General features: G+C 36.3%; 1 long non-coding RNA gene and 1 other non-coding gene across 7 annotated transcripts; both read right to left on the minus strand.

Moving 5' to 3' along the window:
* Positions 1–602: 602 nt before the first annotated feature.
* Positions 603–3,391, minus strand: LOC102626325 (uncharacterized). Of its 6 annotated transcripts, none has more exons than XR_008054156.1 (3): positions 3,175–3,386; positions 1,133–2,279; positions 603–1,006 (listed from the first exon to the last, which is right to left on the minus strand). It is a non-coding gene; the product is annotated as an uncharacterized LOC102626325 (long non-coding RNA). The 6 variants fall into 6 exon arrangements; XR_008054157.1 differs by having other exon boundaries at positions 603–1,081; positions 1,488–2,279; positions 3,175–3,383; XR_008054155.1 differs by having other exon boundaries at positions 603–1,280; positions 1,488–2,279; positions 3,175–3,383.
* Positions 3,392–14,638: 11,247 nt separating this feature from the next.
* On the minus strand, positions 14,639–14,746 carry LOC112499036 (small nucleolar RNA R71). Its single transcript, XR_003066563.1, has one exon. It is a non-coding gene; the product is annotated as a small nucleolar RNA R71 (small nucleolar RNA).
* Positions 14,747–15,119: the final 373 nt, after the last annotated feature.

Consider the following 15,119-nt stretch of genomic DNA (forward strand, 5'->3'; position numbering starts at 1 on the left):
ACGATAAAAAACTAATTTATGCATGTTACCATTGGTAAATTTTTTTTTGATAAATTGGTTTTTATTTTTTAACTTGTCATAGTCGTAATATTGTAATTTTTTAGGATTCTACATCACGAGTCCATTCGAACTGGAAGAATTTGTAATAGAAGGGTTAAACATACCGCATAGGAGTTTATGATAATGACATGAATAATTATCGCCGAACACCTCGTAAAAGGACCAAAAGTCAGCCCTTGATTTCATCTATTCCAATCATTCTGAATACAAAGATGTTACACAGTACCTCCTCCGGATAGCATCGTTTATCTGCAGTCGGCATCACACAATACATTTGAAAAAAGTACCAAAGTAATCGACTGAAATAGCGATAGCATTACATTTCCCGCACACATCAAATGAATACATTGACATCAATAAGACCACAAATATTCATCCTGCTGCCCGTACCACTGTATAATCGTCGTGGACAATAAATTCAAAAACATTTAGCAATAAGACATCTCAGGTGACGCGAAGTCATAATAAGGGACTCTGTTAAAAAAAAAATCCTTGAAACATAAAGGAATGCATGCAATTTCCAAAGTTAACTACTAAGAAAGTTGAACAACGTTCATCACTGACCTTGCTACAAAGGATATACCACATACTAGACCATGCAACAGTAGCAGAAAACAATTGTTCGACCAGAAATCATTAAAGATTGGCAATTACTATCCATTATGTTATGTTCCCACATCATCTGTATTTACATAGAAGGATGAAACATAAACCAGCAACACACTTAACTTATAAACCCTCATATAATTTCAATTACACTTCTGTTAACAGCTCTTGGCAACTGTAATATAGTCTACCTAAGTTTTCTGCGGCTCCCTTCTGAAATGGAGCCCTTTAACCTAATCGTCAACATCTCCAACACTGTAGTGAACTTGAGCATGTACTCTAATAGTCATAGCTCCTCCTCGTCATCATCCACTCCCTTGAATTCAAGATGCTTGACATGCTGCAGCAAACAAAGGGGGACATATTCTCTCTCAATCCATTCAAATTGTTCTTCAGTTATCTCGAACCAACATTACTGAACAGAGAGACAATGACTATCAGGCACAATAAATTCACTAGCACATACTTGAAATGTTAAGACAAATCTCAGTAACTTTTGGCGAACTACTGAGGAAAAGAGGAATCACGCGCCATTCATTTGCTCAAACCTTCATCTCCAGATATGTCAACTCAGGAAACGAAGGAAAAAAATTATCATAAGCATTGTAAATTGCCTGACCATGAAATAAAGAAAATAGCACATTACTCAAGGCATAAATTAATAAGGAATATAGTTAATCGATGGCTTAGAGGTCGATACAATGTGAGAAACTGTCTATAAAATTATTCGGTTATAACAGATTGACTTTCGAGGCCATTTGAAGACAAAACGAACATACTGGGAAGAAAGCAAAATTATACGCTGAGTAAATAGTACTCACATGGACAATGCCTCCATTAATCATCAGAAACTCGATTCTGCTCACCCTAGCTAGTAGCTGAATTGGACGGTTAGGATCGACCTCTGACCATTTCCTATAGAAAATATCTAATAGAACCTCTTTCAACGAATGCAGTGCATGCATCACATAGGATCTGAAGATGTCAGCAGCGATATACATACATTCAATTTTTGGAGCGGTTATCGCCACGATGTGCTCTACGTGAGTAAATAACTCAGCCTTTATTGCTACCCTCAAGGCGAGCCTCTTCAGTGTAGAGAATGAGATAACAATGTTCGTTGCATTACCACTATCATTCAACTCAACTGTTATGGACAACTCTTCCAGCGAAGGGCACCTACAAAAGAGTTTCTCCATCAAATTGCTTTCAAGGTATTGTAGGTGCAGACTCAACTTCTTCACACTTGGAAAACAAGTTCCATCAGGAGGTACATTGATGTCAAAATTTGACTCAAGTTGTAGTACTTCCAGAGTCGACGAACTGTTAATTGATTCAGGCAACTGAATGTGGTTATGCTGCCGAAGATTCAGTCGAATCTCTCGAACATTGGCACAAGTGCGGAGAAAAGCCAGTAGTTGAATCTAGACAAGTTTGTGGGTCTTGAACAGTGGACAACTAACTTGGCAACATTTCCCGAGTGAGTGCGAGAAAGCGCTGTATCAACATAGTCCACAAACCCTGGCATTGGCACAATAGTCGAGGCAGGAGGCCTCAAACATGTCCTGTCGTTAAACGCAAAATTCTGAAGTGAAGTCCAAACATGCTTCCACCTTCATGATACAAGAGAAATTACAACGACATTTTCTGTTGGCAGATATGAAATAATATGCCAAAGAACTGGATCAAGTAAACTACTTATCCTACTAGCATAACCAATATTTCCCTTTGCCTGCAGTCTTTTGGATTTCCTACAGCCCAAATTTGAAGCATGCATCTTGTATGTCATAAACCGACATGCCAAATATGAGGATTCAAGCTGTTCAGATGACTAACCATGAAAATGGTTTATCTGATGGATTGAAATTGACTTATAAACTTTGGAAAATACCCCATACTATTGAAAATTACACCCCCTCAGTGACTATTTTACGAACTTAACATCGATGCTACCTCCCATAGCCTTAATCCCACTGTTTTATCAACATCCATTCAGGTCTAAATTTGTGAACAATAGATGGCATAATTTAGATTATTGACTACTATACGATGGGGGACGAAGGACACACTCATTAACAAAATCATGGAGGCCGATTAAATATTCGATCTGTGTAAAATTGTTTAGTTACAGATTTTACAATTATGTCTTAACATGTAACACAGAATCACATCCTGCACCACAAAACCATATTACAGAGGGGGCTTAATGTGAAACAGAAATGACACGGCCAGTCTAGAGTGCCGAGAGGGTTCGCGTCAATACTACACCGGAGAATCAGAGGGGTTATCTACGCTTGGCATCAACAATTCACTTTGTTATCAAAGCGAATAAAAGAAGCCACTTTTTGCGATAAAGTCGTTATAGATTATTACTGAGGCTAGATCTAAAATTTGTTTAAATTGAAGCTAGATCTAAAATTTGTTTAAATTGAAGCAAGCGTTCCATTTTATCAAGTAATTGCAATTGCATCAAACCTGCAAGTAGAACCCGAGGTCGTGGAGATTTACCTCTTGTCTTAACTATCTTCACAAAACCTACAACAGCATCAACCTTCGATTCCCTCCCTGCCCCCCAGCGAGAACTGATCGACGGTGATGATCAAATGCAGACCTCCCACATGCTGTAAATTTCCTACCGGGAAAGACCCGCGAAATCGATTACACCCAAGCTATTTAAAGGACATGGTGTTGAGTAGCCGAATGGGTTCTCCTCCTATTTATTTAATTCCTGTTTGTTGTGTCTAAAAATGGTTAGGTATTACATTCCAGTGCGGGTTTGATAAATACGGCCCATCATCATGATGACTTTCACAACTGGGCCTTCAGCCCATAGTGAAATAACAGTAACCAGTCTGCACTCAGGCCCACGGGCAGAATGGCCATTCTTTATTTTGAACGGGGCTAAACAGATATTTTCTGTTATCGAGATTGATTCCGACCAACTCCTTCACAATTAATGTCCCACATTTTTATTACTATAATCCGACGAGCCCCTCTATTTTTAGTTAGGGAATTTCAATTCTACTGTCTATTATTGTTGCTTGGAGTTAAGTCAAAGGTTTTCAGATTGTATCTTTCATTTGCATAGTTATCCTTTATTTTCAAAGGATATCAAGGTTAATAAAGTTAATAAATCGTCATCTTTCCACTAATATTTTATAAACTCCTAGTATTATTAATCACGGTAGTTAAAAATATATTAACAATTTAATTACAATACTGTAATGTATTTATTAATCGCATCAAAATTGAATAAAGCAATGTCGAAGTTCAAAATTTCACTGTTATAAAACTCATTACGTCATTGGTTGCATCATTAAGGATAAATCATTCCAGCTCTACAATTCACGGGTTGAATTTACACAAGAACCAATAATTAATAATAAATATTTCAACTTTAATAACGATTAATATTACATTCTATGGGGATAAAAAAACTCTGGAGGGAAGTTATCACGCGCTGCTCACCCTAATTGCATAGTCAACGTTTTGCTTGCATATATTGGTCTGATGCAGAAAAGTAAGATTTTTTGAAGAAGCTAATGGGTACACGACATTAACGAAACTATATTCATCTCATCGCAAAATATTAAATACCGCATTACAATACGATACATTGCAAAGATAATTTAGTGCCTGAATGAAGGCACATTTCCTATCTTCAATATTGGCCAGTAGATATCACCCCAAAAAATTTATTGCAATTAGAAATATAAAGCCAACCCGGTGCCTTCACTTTGTTCACCTAACTTGTGATTACTGTACATTCTAGCACGACCACATCAATGGAACATACTTAATTATTTCTAACACATATGGCGATAGAGACTACCCACAATTACAGCCATTGCAAATATATTTCTTAATGCAGTTTTTTACTGAACAAAGCACACATAATGGGTGTCAACTGAACAATTACCTACGATTTCATTGGTTTGTCAACTTATGGTTTAATTGTTCATATGATTTGAATATTAAAATGGATTATACTTATTTACTTGATTTTCTTATTTTGCACAACATGAACTATTGAGTTCATTTAATGTAAGTTAATGCAATGCTCTATTCAGTAATGTTATAAAAAAAATGGGATTGATATAGATGCACTTTCATTTCATTCATCAACAGTGCCAAGGATGATTTTAGCTATCCTTCGTTGATAGTTACAAGGAATTTTTCGCTATTTTATCCGCCTACTTTGTAGGCAACACGTAACATGTTTTTGTACATACATGTTCGTCAGTATTTAGGGATATTACATATTGTCGTAGGGCCAGCCCGTACTTGCACACCTCCAACAATATATTTTCAACCATTTGTTGGATAGACCGAAATGGTTCTTCCTTCATATGCATTTGATGTTAACATACTTTGAATTTTTTTTTTTGGCATTTTTTTTTTCATCAAACCCTTTGTTTCCATGCAAGTGCTCAGATCATTACCATTTATGTGGTTACTCTCAATTGTCTCTCTGTTCATTTTGCAACATTAAGATTAAGGGCGGCTCTTCGTCTACGCAATGAAGGCAGTTGCCTTGAGGCCTACTTTATACGAAGGCCCCATGTTTTTCTCCAACCTAATTGCTATGAAATTATTACTTTTATCTATCATTTTTATTATTCTATGATAATCTTTGTACAAATAAATTATTGATTTACAACAAAATCTCTTGTTAACGTTATTTTAGTTACACCTCTATACATTTCACCCATTCGTTTACTTGTTATCCATTATGTTTTTATCAATAAAAATATAAAGGCATGACACATTGAATGCAATAATGCATAAGGGAAAAAAATTGCATCTTTATTTGTTGCATACAAAACAAAATTTAAACTTGTTCTATTGATCATTGCTGTTTCAAAATTTCAGTCCAATGCAGTTACAGTTTCGAATTTCCAGCTTTTTTCTTCCTATTATCTTCCTAATTAGTTGTATTAACCAAATGTAGTAGTTTTTTTAATTTAAATATTATAGTTGATTTCTTTTACCTATGTATCATAACTGTTTGCTTGTTTACTCTTCTTTTCGAAAAAAAAATTGTGTATTACCTAGAAGACGTGCATCTAAATGCACATAATTCAGGCTGAAAAGTTAATAATAAAATTCCAAGTTCGTTAAAAAAAAGACCTCGTCACAAGTTTGTCATAAATAGTATTAAGGGTGTGAATTAGAGTGCATAATTAGTACTTGTCAAATTTTTTTAAATTAAATTGGATAGACACTTGTTTGAGATCAAAGCAGTCGAAATAACAAGTAACGTGATTTACCTATATTGCCAATAACATATTACATAACACAGACCTTTAATTTTCCATCAATATTTGTTCACCTAAGAACCCTAGATCAATATATTTTAAATACAATTCTGATTATTACAACTAATACATATATTTAACCTCAAAATTTTTAAAATGCCTAATTAAAAATATTTTGCCTAAGGCCCTGTAAAAATTTGGGCTGCCCCTGTCACAGATCATATCTATAGGTCAATTTGGCAGTTATTTTGTGACATGTTCAAAGTTATGACATTGGTTACAACCAATAACAATAAAATACAATTGGACATACTGTGTGCACCTCCTTGTGGTTGCTAAAATGTTTTTCCCCCTTTTAAATGTTTATGATATTTTTTTGTGTTTATTATAAGTAATAATCAACCATATTTTCTGTTTAAAACATTTATCGCTTCCCTTTGGACCCTTTGAGTGATATGTTTTCGGCTTAAGTTAATTTACATTATCATGTAACATCCATTATTCTTCCACAACCATTGGATGAAATCCCCACGGTCATGGTAATAACATTATTAAATGTCTTATATTCCCACAACCGTTTGATTTTTATCCTGCAACGGAGGAAGATCCCCGTATCTTACATTATCATGTAACATTACAATCTCTTTCCCGTTTTATTATTTCTTATCTACGTTTATTTATTTATTCAACAATACAAAACCAATTATTCAGGTTTTGCTCACAAACTGCCCTGCATTGTGTTACTGTTCTGACTGCACAACTGATATCTACCAAATCACTGTACGTCGGGGGACAATGTAAACACACAAATCGATTTCCATTTTCCACTACAGTCTAATTATTTTTGGCAACCGTTGTTCGACGTTATTAGGTGGCAGTCGCCTTATTCGTTTAGGATTTTGCATAATCAATTGAGTGGATGGTTCCCTGCATCAAAGCCAAATGCATGGGTCCTTACGTGACACATTTCGTTATTTTGGCAAGTTGTATTGTCCCACATTTGGATGCTGGCCCATGACATCAACTTTTGACTTAATTTAAGACTTTACACTGACTGATTCGTTTGGGAAGTATTTCCCTTTCCCTTTAAGCAAAACAATGTCACTTCCCTTTTCGGCTATTTCCCCTTTTTTCTTTTTGAGAAAACGAAAGGTCGAGGCCACAGTCAGTCGAGAGGACTGTCGTTTTCTACGCTCTGCTACCTTCATTCATCTCCGACGGTTATTAGTGCCACTATCATCGCCAACATTTAAGTTGATACAGAGGCTAGTAATTTGGGTTCCGCTCTCTCTATTGACAGTTGTTAGTGCACAATTTTTTTTCTTCTAATCACTATTTAAGTTCGTGGGTTATTGGTTTGTTAACGTTTCCAAAAGGGAACCCATCATCTCACCTAATCTCAATTTTGTTCTTTTTTGTGTGATTTATATATCATAGGGTTAGTATTGTTAAAAAAAAAGTTACGTGTTTTGATTTTCCGTTTCCAACGGGTCGGCCAATTTTAAGGCCATTGTTACCTTACCTCTATCGTTTGTTTATGTTATAACGTCCCTCAGTTACTGAAAACAAAATTTCTTTCATGCACCTTCGTTTTGTTACAATATTTTGCATGGTCAATTTTTGTTTAGAGCATGGGTTAATACACCCTAATTAGGCTGGCATAAACTTCAAAGTTTGCCTTCCAACCATTTTCTGCCATGCAAGGGTGGGGGTTTCGCCGTACTTCATGTATATGTCATCTTTGAAATGCCGTTACTGATGGTCATATTAACTTTCAGTTCAGGTTTAAAGTCCTGATTTATTTTCCACTATTGCTGTTTTTATCACGTATAATGGTTTTTGGGGATCTCATTTTTTGAGGCTTAGTTTTTGCCTCTGCATTTACTATTACACATTGCTTGTCCCCTTTATGTAACTGTGTCATTGTTAACATTCCCCAGGTTCATTTCGACAACTTATGATGAACTCATCAAATGAATCATTCTGCTACTCCATCAGCCATTCTACGCTGGTCACTGACGCATCCGAAGATCGAATCAGCGCTCTGTCTGATGCTGTTATCTGCCACATTCTGAGCTTTCTTCGCATAAAAGACGTTGTGGCAACTTCAATTATTTCTTGAAGATGGTTGTCTCTATGGAAATCTATTTATATTCTCTGCTTCGATGATGGGTATGTATTAGGGATGGTGATTGTCGCATCTCCATAGTGCGTGCCATTCATGATTTTGTCGACAGAGTTATTGTATGCACTGAATTTGCAAATTTGGAAAAGTTTTCTCTCAGGTGTTGTAATCCCCCTCCACCTTAGATGTTTCATTTTTGGGTTTCTTATGCTATTAGTGGAAATGTTTGTCAGTTGGATTTTGATTTTGGGCCCCATGAATGCATCGTCATACCCTCTAGCCTACCCAGATCGACGACACTTGAAGTGCTTTGACTGCGTTCCGATTGTTTCCTCCCAGTTCCTTCTGATTGTGCTTGCTTTCCCACTCTGAAGATTCTCCATGTTGTGCTCAACAATCCAACCAACACCTTGACTAAGCATTTGTTTTCCAATTGCCCTTCCTTTGAAGATTTATCCATACAGGCATCGTGGGGTTCGGATGGGCCTCTAACGAACTTCATCATTTCGCTAGTTACCCTAAATAGGTTATATTTTTGCGTTAAGTGTAGGAATCTCTCATTTTGCCGCAATGAGAACACAATTTTGATTACGGCTCCCAACCTCGATTTTCTCTATGTCATGGGTTTGATTCCCTTCAACAAACCGCAGTGGGTGTCAGTATCGGGAATGGTCAATTGTTGATCCTAGACGTGTTGTTCACCTTCTTTCGGGTCTGACAAGAACGCAATTTCTAAGTTTGTCCCCTGGCGTCATCTTAGTACGATTTATCTTATTTTCCATTTTTTATTCATTTTTTCTTATTTTCTACTTTTTTCGAATATACTATCTACCGATGACATTGGTGATCTCGTATGTTTGGGACCTGCCTGCGATGACTTTATTATTTACTATCACATATAGTGATTTCCAAGTAGTTTTCATTTTGACATTGTTCACTATCATATATAGTGATTTCCAAGTAGTTTTCATTCTGACATTGTTCTCTATTTGCACTTGCCATTAACACAAATAATTCAAGGACCTACTGTGTTATTTTATTTATTCTCATTTCTCCGCACCCACTTGAGCCTGAGCGTTAATGTTTTTCATTTAATTGTTAATGTTTTCAACTTTATTTTCCTCTTTGTCGCCATGCAATTGAGCGTGCTTTCCATACTTACTTCCACTCATTCTCAACCCTGACTACTTTCCATGTTTCTATATCTCACTTGGGCTAGTCCATTCTTCCTAGTATCCTCAGTACTATGCCCAACGTTCATACTTTTGTCTTAGATATGGTGAGGATTTCCATTAATTTATACTGCAAATGGTTTGGGGTGAGCAATCTTTAATGCGTTTTTTGTTATATTTCCTCAGTTTTGTTCGAATGGGTTGATAGAAGAACAAATCTGAAGGACTGAATCGGCCACTGTCCCTAGTTGCTTGACTGGGCAAGTGAACTTTATCCAAATCAAGGGACTTGGCAACAAAAACTCCGACGTATGGCTGGTGGTGTACCTCCTCAAGTATTACAAACTATTGCAAAGGCTGGCCATACGGTGTGTAGCGATTGTTAATGGGAAAATATTTGAAACTCTGTGGCAAACAATTATGTGGTTACCCACTGCATCTCTTGGAGCTGAGATTAAAATTGAAATGAGGATTCCGGGTTAACTTATCTTTGGGGTAACAACTAACCATATGCACTAATATTTAACTAGGAAGTCCCGCCATAATGTTCTGTATAGTTTTTGTTTATTTACCTCCAATTGCCTTTCTATATGATGATGTTATCATTTTCTTGTTTGTCAAATTGTCATGTGTTCTTCCTCAAAGTTCCTTCGAGGTTTTGAGGACGATATCACAATTTCCACTTCCATTCCTGCTATTACCGGTGGGGATTTCTTCAATAATGTTTGTTATAATCATTATGTGCGTGAGTCGTTGCTTTCTGTGGAGGGATGCATTAAATATACAAATACTTTTTTTCATCTGTCTGCACGGAGCACCACCAAATCTGTATTAACAATTTTTTTCTCACATTTTCGTAGGCTTACTATTGCATTTTTGTTTCTTGAATGGTCACCAATATTGCAATATTTCCTTGTTCCATGAATAACACAGTGCATTCTCCATTATGCATTTTTTCAAAATAGTTTTTTAATCTGCCTACGAAACCATTCTTTACAAAGTTCTTCATTTATCAAAACACAGGTTATCAGCTATGGTTTGTTGCATCTACTATTGTAACTACAACGGTTGATCCACTATCTCACTTACAACAGACCTATATCAAAATTACTTCCACATAGCCATCGTCATATTGAATTGCTATTTATTATTTGGGTTTTCCACTACGATATCACATCACATAACACCATTGCACTAGGGTCAGAATTTATAACCTGTGAAATGCATGTTTTCTTGTTAGGTATACAATAATATCATTATTACTGACTTTTTTAACAAATGAAGCTTATATTGCATTATATTCCTATACTATAGTTGATGTACAAAATCCAGTCACCGTGTTCATGTGAGTTAACATTCACTCACTTGTGTCATCCTCTGAGCTGTAGTCTACGTAGACGACGTCCTTGTCCATTACGACTGAGTCCACTAGTTCATTCGTTGCATGTTTCTGCCCAATTGAAATATCATTACCACAAACTACACGGTTATCAAATCATTCGTGTACAATCCCATTTATCAATTTTACTGCCATACTGGGTGCGAAAAAAAAATTTTAATTTTATTTAACAATACGTGGGAAAATAAACAAATTAAACATTCGTTACGCTTCTTGGATGTCCACAAATGCAATTTTAAATGGAACATGGGCCCCATTGCGTACACGTCCTGATTTGTGTTAGGTAAACCAAAACACAAGTATAAAGAAGTCAGCTTGGGGGTTAGCTCTTTTAAAGTTAGGAGCGTGGGTGAAATAACAAAAAGCAAGGACAGAAATGCGGTGAGGGTTAGCTGTTTTCATTGGGAACACCCAGCGTCCGGCGACTGTGACTACAGGTAGTGAGTTTCATCCAATTACTCATTGTAGAAATGATAAAATACATCGTCCTAGTTGTGGTAGAATGCATGTGTTTAGTTAGGTCGCATGAAGGTCTTAATTTTTGCAACTAAGCACAATTTGTTGTCTTCAATACCGAATAACATTGTTTTACGCGGTTAAAGTCACACATACATGTTGTGTTTAGTATGGAGAGAATATTAAATCGTAGTTGGAAATTGTCTATTACAACCCTGTAACTATGACAATAATCTTCCCCCCATGGCCTAGCAATCTTGATAACAGTTAGGGTTAAAAGATCAAACAAATGACCAAATTTTTTTTTCGGTGCTCCGCTTTTGGTGGAATTTGATTGTTCCCCAAGAATGTACTGGTGGTAGGTCATGTAAATGCGATTGGCTTGACGGTAGAATGCATATGGCCTATTATAGCTGGATGGCCATCTTCGATTAGGACAATAGGTGACTGCATAGTAGGTGTGTAACTGATATGACATGCATATTTTTCAGCACTAATGCCAACCTGCATACAAAGATTATGGCCGTTCAGATACATTGACATGACTAACAATGTGAATCAGGGAAAGCATGGAACTTATGGTAACCGTTAACACCGAGACGACATTATTCCAATTTCTACTAGACACTATGAGTTAATGATGGCGCTACATTAAGAGAGTGACATGAGACGCATCACCATCTCAATTAGGTGGGGTGCGGACATAAGGCCAAAGACTTTAATGTATCAATTCTGATCGATGGTGTATCATGTGGGGGTGATGAAAGCACGTATTAAAAAAAGTATATCTAGTTTGATAGCACGTAGGATATGCATGGGTTATTTTGTTGTATTAGTCGAACGAGCAATGCAGAGTAGTAATACCGAAGATGGGATATACATCATCCTCATGTGTGTCATGGTTTGATAGTTGAACAGGACTTCTGTAATGTTAAGTTGAAATGAGCACCTTTTGATAATATAATAGGAGTGGACGCGTAAAAGCAAGAAGGCCCGTTGTTGAATGTACTAGAGACCGAATGTGTAAAAGCAAGAAGACCCGTTATTGAATGTACTAACTAGGAAACTTAACAAAAAAACATAAGGTTGCAGCGTGGAAGTATAGCGGACGTATTCACGCAGAATCACAGACTGATATTTGGAGGGGGAGTTACAGGTACGATATCATAAACTGCGCTTTTCTATGTGAGTTATGATATACTATTACATGTTATACGTCGATGCAATAAAATATCATAAGTGTTGATAAGAGAGGAAACAGGGGAAAGGGCGCAACATTAAGAAGATAAATACTGTTATGTGGCGTATAATAAATTTGAACTGTATTTATTGACGCTGTGAATGAATTATCAATATAAAACATTGAAAAGGGTGGGAATTGATAACTCTAGGAAATGAGAGTTATTACATCTGTTCTAAACTTGAATAAAGGGCATTTAAAGAGCAAATAATGTGTTTTGATTACATTTTGGTGACCTTTTATATAAACATTCATTTTAGTTGAGTTGTAACAAGTTTTGCTTGAATCATAGTAATTTATGCTAAAAACAGGTTTTAATTTGTAGGTTTTAAATTCATGAAAGGATGCGGAGACAGTAGATGAGAAAGGGGAGGAAAGAAGATGGTCACAAAAGAAAGAAAGCACAATCGAAAATAATACAAGTGCTGTTGCGGATGTTAGAGCAACCAGTGCTGCAGCAATTGGGGAATGACGCGGGAGAAAATATAGGCGCGGTCAGCAATTAAATCACGATCTGCATGTTTCTCAATTTAAACACATGCACGCTCATGGGTTTCAGTTTTAACCTAATATTGCAATATATAAAGGAAGCATAACACACATAGCAGGCGGCAGAGAATCATTATCATAAAAAAAAGACAATTACAAAGGCGAGAAGAAGAAGAAGATTAAGGAGTGCTGTTCGGCTTCATCGAAGAATCGAGAAAGATCCTTAGACTTTCATCGTGCTTAATTCATATTATCTTTCGTCTTTTGATTGATTGAATGTATTCTGTGATCAGTATCATTATATTTATTTTTCTTATCCAGAGTATGAACTAAATTTAAGTGTAGTTGAGTGACAAATAATCCAATGGGTTCTTGACTGTTCTTATATGTTGCTATGATAATGTTGTAGTATTATACTCTAATAGCTTTTATGAACAAAATTATTATTTCGGTTGACCACCTATTTAATGGTTTCAATTAAGATAGAGCAGCAAAAGGGCATATCTTAGCGGATATTATTGGAGTATTACTTGTTCTTAAGTTGAGTCTCCTGGATTACGTTATCCTAAATCCCATAAGGGCAATACTTGAATTAAGATTTGTGATATCCTAGACATAGGTGTTCACCTTGTAGGGTAGAGAGATTAAAGGTCATAAAGCCATACATTAAATTTATGAGCAACTGGTCATTGTTAGTAGATTTAAAAGTATGAGATTTCCAACATGCGATAGCTGCAGAAGCATATTTGTTCTACCCAGTGCTACAGCACTTATCATAAACAACTGGTGCTAATTCGGTAATCAACAGTCACCCCATTAGGAGAGTTTGATCATTCAACTACTACGTTCTCAATTGATTCTTAAACACAATTAACTTAGTTTATTTCGTACAAGTATTTGTTTATTTCTATCTCTCATAATTATTGGTTACGGGAGAATAATTTGACAAGTGTTTGTTTCGATCTTTAGTTGATTGCATTATTGTGGTTGCTTTAGCACTTTGAGTAACATCAATCCATGTGGAGACGATTTTGAATACTCATTACTTTATTACTTGTTGTGTACACTTGCACTTTCGCATTGATAATAATTGATTATATAAATCAACCAACAAGTTTTAGGGCCGTTGCCGGGGATTGATTGTTTATTTCTGAAGTGTAAAGTAAATCGTGATATCACTAAACTAAACTTGATTCATTCTATTGATTGGCAGATCAATACGTGCATGCGCAAGGACGGATCTGTGATATTCCAATTCGATCTTGAGATTGAACGGACTATCAGGAGATTGCGAAGAGAACAAAGAAATCCAAAGACTGTTACAGACATGAATAACTTGCAAGATGAGGGAAATTTGAACCCTCACAGGCCTTTATAACCAGCCAACATTCAAGAAGAGCAGAATGAACATGCTAACGGGAGACAGCCAGAAAATAACAATATTATTTACATGGCAGACGACAGGGACAGAGCTATACGAGATTATGCCGTGCTAACTCCTCAAGTTGTCCACCCTGGCATCATCAGACCTGAAGTAGATGGTACCAACTTTGAGTTAAAACCAGTGATGTTTCAAATGTTGCAAACAGTTGGGCAATTCAATGGTTTGCCAAATGAAGATCCTCATCTCCATTTTAAATTATTCTTGGAAGTAAGTGATACTTTTAAGATTGCTGGAGCAACGCAAGATGCCTTAAGGCTGAGGCTTTTTCCTTATTCCTTAAGGGATCGAGCAAGAGCATGGTTAAATTTATTACCATCTGATTCCATCACTACATGGAATGAATTGGCTGATAAATTCCTAATGAAATACTTTCCACCAACAGAGAATGCAAAATTACGGAATGAGATTACCTCATTCCATCAAATTGAAAATGAGAGTTTGTACGAGGCTTGGGAAAGATTCAAGGAATTGCTCAGAAGGTGTCCTCATCATGGTTTCCCCTGTTGCATTCAATTGGAAACTTTCTATAATGGATTAAACTCGAGTACAAGGTTAATGGTGGATGCTTCAGCAAACGGGGCCCTGTTATCCAAATCCTACACTGAAGCTTACGAATTTTTGGAGAGAATTGCCAATAATAACTACTAATGGCCTTCAGCTAGGCAACCAGTAGCCAGAGGATCAGCAGGGGTACACAGTATTGATGCAATTATAGCCCTATCAGCTGAAGTAACTTCATTGACTAATATGGTAAAAGCCATGACAGCTGCTCCAGCAACAGTAAAGCAAGTTACTGAACTTTCTTGTGTTTACTGTAGTGAAGATCATGATTTTGATAATTGTCCTAGAAATCCAGCCTCAGTAAATTAT

Source organism: Citrus sinensis, chromosome 4 (assembly GCF_022201045.2).
Source record: "Citrus sinensis cultivar Valencia sweet orange chromosome 4, DVS_A1.0, whole genome shotgun sequence".
Taxonomy (NCBI): domain Eukaryota; kingdom Viridiplantae; phylum Streptophyta; class Magnoliopsida; order Sapindales; family Rutaceae; genus Citrus; species Citrus sinensis.